The following is a 6,000-nucleotide window of genomic DNA, read 5'->3' as shown; positions in this document are numbered from 1 at the left end:
ATACTTCCTGAATGCTTGGCTATGCACTGGGAGACGAGGTCTGGCTCCACCCACTGCATGTTACAAACACAACGTTGAGCCAATTGGTTAACCTCTTTGGGCCTCACATTCTATTTCTGCAAAATAGTGATAATAATTGTTCCCCTGCTTATTTCACATAATTATCATGAGAATCATATGACACTCAGATGTCAAAGTGCTTGGTAACTGTAAAGTGCTACACAGATTTTTTTTTTTTTTAACGGGGCTGTTCTTCTCATGCCCAGCCACCTGATCTGTTGAGCCTACCCTGGATGGACCAGCATCAGCACAGTGACTGGCTGACACTTGGACTGAGTCTAGTGCCCACAGTTGGTGTGGAATGCCCACTAGCCGTCTTCATCCAGAAGCAGCCAGGAAGGGCCAGGGTTGTGAGAGGAAAGAAGGGGGGAAGATAATGGAGGGCAAAGTCTGCCTACTTCCCACAGCAAATGATGTAAACTGGCCCAGCTGTACAGCACATTGTTAGCCCTCAGTCCCTTTCCTCAACCCTTTGCCACTTCCTGCCCTGACCACTTCAACTCCTGAACTGTTCAGGATGGGAAACTATTGCTAGAAAGTGTGGAGACTGCTAGTTTCAGACAAATAATACATCTCTCGAGAACTCAATCTATAATGGAAATTGTAAACATTCCATAGAAAGGGACAAAGTGCTGATACATGCTACAACATGGAGGAATCTTGAAAACCTTTAGCTAAGTGAAAGAAGCCAGGCACAAAAGACTGCTTAATGGCATAATTCCATTTATATGAAATGTCCAGAATGGGCAAATCCATAGAGACCAAAAGTAGATAAGGGGTTGCCAGGAAATGGAGGAAGAGGGGAATTGGGAGAGACTGCTAATGTGTACAGGGTTTCTTTTTGGGGTGATGACCATGTTCTGGAATTAGATAGTGATGATGGTTGCACGACATTGTGAATATACTAAAATCCACTGAAATGTGTACTTTGAAATGGTGACTTTTATGTTGTTGAAAAAAAAAAGCCCCCAAAAACCATGCATGGAAAATTGGGAAATACAGATAATAAAATTTAATACGTAACTAAAAAAAAAAAAAAATGCTGCAGCACCACTTCTCTTAACGGTGAAAAGAAAGAACTAACTGGAGCAGCATTTTAAATTTCACAAAGTACTGTGGCATAAGTACTGAGGACTTAAGAGAGCTTTTAAAAAAATTTTAGTATACATTTATTATAATTTTAACAAGCATTTACAAAAGCACCACAAAAATGTAAAATACCTATGAATAGATCTAATTAAAGATGTACAAGATTTGTACAGTGAAAATTATAAAACTTTATTGGAGCCACCAAAGAAGATCTAAGTAATTTGAGGAACATGCAATATTTGTGTTTTGGTTTTTTTTTAGGGATTTTTTAAAAACTTTTTTTATTTATAATATAATATATATATATACAAAGCAAAGAAAGAAAAAAGCAATACTTTTCAAGGCACTCTTCAACAAGTAGTTGCAGGACACATCCCAGAGTTTGCCATGGGCTACTATACTTTTAATTCTTTTTGCTCCAGAACAATGGAAGCTAGAAGGAAAATTTTTTTTATCATCGCAATCGACTTTTTTCTTTTATGGAAAATAATGTATATACAAAAAAGCAATAAATTCCAAAGCACATAGCAACAATTAGTTGCACCACAGACCTCAGAGTTTGCTATGGGTTGCAACTCCACAATTTTAGGTCTTTACTTCTAGCTACTCCAAGACACTGGAGACCAAAAGAAACATCAGTACAATGACCCAGCAAGCATACACATTTGTTAAGCCCTATCTTCTCTGTATAACTCCACCATCACCCCCATTTTTCTCCCACTCTCCACAGTTATTTGGGCTTGCCCTTTCCAACTTTTTCATGTTGGAAGGGCTGTCAACATCATGGGGTACGGAGATGGATCTAGCCAATGCTCTGGAGAATCTGCATCCTCTAGGTTTCAGGACTTATCTGGTCCAGGGACCCATCTGGAAGCTGTAGGTCTCTGGAATGTCACTCCAGTGCATGGAAACCTTGCAGAATCTTATATATTGCCCTAGGTGAAGAGCAAATTTTTAAATAAAGGTTTTCCCTGTGTATAAAAGAAACAGACATTCACTTGGAAAGAATGGAGAATACAGAAAAGCATAAAAACTCACCTTTAAATCCACCACCAGCAGATTTGACTGCTAATGATTTGTCCATATCCTCCCAGTGGAAGTGTCCTTTTTTCTGGACACTTCTTCTAAGCACCTTGGCTCAGTGAACTGACATGGTAGGGCATTTGTTGGCCCTGTACTGGGCTCTAGAAACCCAAAAGGATACATTGTGTTTGCCCTCAAGCAGCTCACAGATTTGTTTCCTGAAGGAGTCCAATCTGATAGCTTATAGGGAATGCTACAAGAGTGATATGCAAAACCTACATTGCATGATGATAGTTTGACCAAAAGAATGGAATTGGAGGGAAAGTGATGGATTGGAGAACTGTGTATGGTGACAATTGGTGAGGACTTGCCAGACTGGAGAACAGATATGAGTTGCATTCACTTTTCCTTATTGGGTGGCAGGATTGGGTGTTGAGGACAAGGAATTTGGTTCAGGGCAGAGGATTTCCCACTGAGACCCTCATCCCCCTATCCAGGGTCAGAATGCCCCCACCCATGATGGGACTGTTCCCCTTCCACCCCTTTCCTGCCATTGCCACCCAAAGCTAGTGACTCTGATAGACTTTTGCTGGTGGCCCTATAAGCCATTCTGTACCCTCCATGAACATCATTGGGGGGGGGGTGCTTAAATACTTTATCATCACAATTGATTTTTTTCCTTCTTTTTTTGTGAACAATAACATATATAAAAAAAGAGCTATAAATTTAAAAGCATAGCAACACAATTAGTTGTAGAACATATTTCAGACTTTGACATGGGTTACGATTTCACAATTTTAGGTTTTTACTTCTAGTTGCTCTAAAATACTGGAGATTAAAAGAAATATCAATTTAATGATTCAGCATTCATATTCATTTAAGTCCTATCTTCTATGTATAATTCCACCATCACCTTTGATCTTTCCATGCCTCTCATTGGGGTTGTTTGGGCTATGGCTATTCTAAATTTTTGATATTGGAATGGTCTGTCACTAATATGGGGTAAGGAGATGGAACTATCTGATGTTCTGGAGAGGCTGGGCTAGGTTTCAGGACTTATCTGGACCAGGGACCCATCTGGAGGTTGTAGGTTTCTGGAAATACACTCTAGTGCCTGGAGCCCTTGTGGAATCTTATAAATTGCCCTAGGTGTTCTTTAGGATTGGTTTGAATGGTCCTGATTGAGGATTGACAGGTATGATAGGTAGCAAGGTCTACCTGAAGCTTGCATAAGAGCAACCTTCAGAGTAGCTTCTCAATTCTATTTGAACTCTCTCTGACTGATACTTTATTAATTACACTTCTTTTCCACCTTTGGTCAGGATGTAATTGTTGATTCCACAGTGCCAGGTCTGAATTTATCCCTGAGAGTCATCTCTCACATTGCCAGGGGTGAGAGATGACTCTCATCCATTCACCCATGGATGTAATGTCCCACATAGAGGGGAGAGCAATGTTTTTTGCAGTGTTTTGCAAAAACATTTGCAATGTTTTGCAGTGTTGGACTTAGACAGACCGAGGGCACATCTGAGCAACAACAGAGGTCCTCAAGAAGCAACTCTTACACATGCCTGTAGGTAGTCTAAGCTTCTATGCTACCTACATAAGCTTCACAAGAATAAGCCTCATGATCGAGGGCATGGCCTATTGATTTGGGTGTCCCTAAAGTTTGAGACAGTATGGGGATTTTCTGATGGTAAGGCTTAATAGTTCCATAGTCTTTCTCCCCTCCCTCAGGGGACTTTGCCAATACTTTTTGATTATCTGGTTAATAAACTCTAGGACATTTCCAGGCATTACAATAATCTATACAGGATTAAAGGACGTCTTTCTCATTCTGTGCCCCCTGTGTTTCCATAATGTTCAAATGAGCTATACAGATAGGTTAAATTAGATTATGCACTGCAGAAAAATTCAGTTCCAGATAAAATAAACCATTCTTCCATTGGTCTCAAAGAGTATGTGTGGTTCTAAAATACAGACACTGTCTTCTTTATCCCTATGTTCTGAATTACTTTAACCCCAACCTGTTCGGCTTCATTCTTAGCTCTAAATGTCAGGTTATATATATAAAACATTTCTCTCAAAATCCAGAAATAATAATCACCGTTCTGGACTTAATGTGTCTGCTCTAAAAGCTTACAGTCTAGGCCCCTGTTTTCTAATAAGCATTTTCTAAAGGTGACCGTACCATTGTTGTTTATTTTGTCTCACCAAATATCCCACATGTTCATTCACATTGTTGCATGCCTCATGACAATGTTCCTTTTTGTAGCAGCACAGCCTTCTTTCATAAGTATACACCATCGTTCACCATTCTACTTCTCCATCAGTGCACCCTTCAGCCACCTGCATTCATCGGGCATCAGGTAGAGGGCCCAAAGTCCACAGTCCATCAACATTCACAATTTTAGAAAATTTCATTGTTCCCAAGAGACAGAAAATCAATAAATACACCTTCACCAAGTAGAGATCTAAACCTACTCTTAACTCTCGTCCCTCACCCCATTATTTACCTCTGCTGTTGCTGTGGTAGTGCTGATGGCTTCCTTTTGAACATAGCTCATAGCATGCAATAGCAGTTTCCCACCTGTACCCTGGACTTAAACATTCTTTATACAAAAATCCTATCTTTGAAGTAATTCTTACAAGAACTCATTCATATTTCTAGTGTAAGTCAGTGGGACATGTAGGTCTATACACCCCCTTTCAATCTTGTTCATCTTCAATATGGTAAGATTACTTCTACGCCCATACAGTATCACCTTCACTCCTATCTATTTCCTTACATTGGAGTTCAACCTCATTAGCTAACAGTTACCCATCTCTAGCTTCTCTGTATCTCTAAGTCACCTGTATTCTATAAGTCTCTGATTATACCTTTATGCTGGTCATAAAAGTGGAATCATACAGTATCTGTCCTTTTGAGTCTGGCTAACTTCGCTCAGCATTATGTCCTTCAGACTTGTCCCTCTTGCCATGCACTTCAGGACATCATTTTGTCTTATTGCTGCATAATATTCCATCATATGTATATACCACATTTTGTTGATCCACTCGATTGTTGATGGGTATTTGGTTTGTTTCCATCTTTTGGTGATTGTGAATAATGCTGCTATGAACATTGGTGTGCAAATGTCTGTTTCATTGTTTTCAGCTCTTCCGGGTATATACCAAGTAGTGCTATTGCTGGGTCACAGGGCAACTCGAATTTAGTTTCCTAAGGAACTACCAAACAGTCTTCCATAGCGGCTGTACCATTGTACCTTCCCACCAGCAGTGCATAAGTGTCCAGTTTTCTCCACATCCTCTCCAAAATTTATAGTTTTCTGATTGTTTAGTAGCAGCATTCTTATAGGTGTGAGGTGGTATTTCATTGTAGTCTTGATCTGCATTTGTCTTATAGCCAATGAAATAAGCATCTCTTCATGTGCTTTAGAGCCATCTATATGTTCTCTTCAGAAAAATGCCTATTCATATCTTAAGTCTATTTTATAATTGGATTGTTTGCTCTTTTTTTGTTGAGTTGTATGATTTCTTTGAATTAAGGGAAATTCAACTTTTGTCTGATATGTGATTTCCAAATATGTTCTCCCATTGAGTTGGCTGCCTCTTCACCTTTTTGACAAAGTCTTTTGAGGTGCAGAAGCATTTGATTTTGAGGAGTTCCCATTTATCTATTTTTTCTTTTGTTGCTTGTGCTTTGGGTGTAAAGTTTAGGAATCTACCTCCTATTACTAAATCTTGAAGATGTTTCCCTACATTTTCTTCTAGAAGCTTTATGGTGCTAGTTCTTATATTTAGGTGTTTAATCCACTTTGAGTTAAT

The sequence above is a fragment of the Tamandua tetradactyla genome, chromosome 10 (assembly GCF_023851605.1).
Source record: "Tamandua tetradactyla isolate mTamTet1 chromosome 10, mTamTet1.pri, whole genome shotgun sequence".
Taxonomy (NCBI): Eukaryota; Metazoa; Chordata; class Mammalia; order Pilosa; family Myrmecophagidae; genus Tamandua; species Tamandua tetradactyla.
This window is presented reverse-complemented; position numbering follows the sequence as displayed.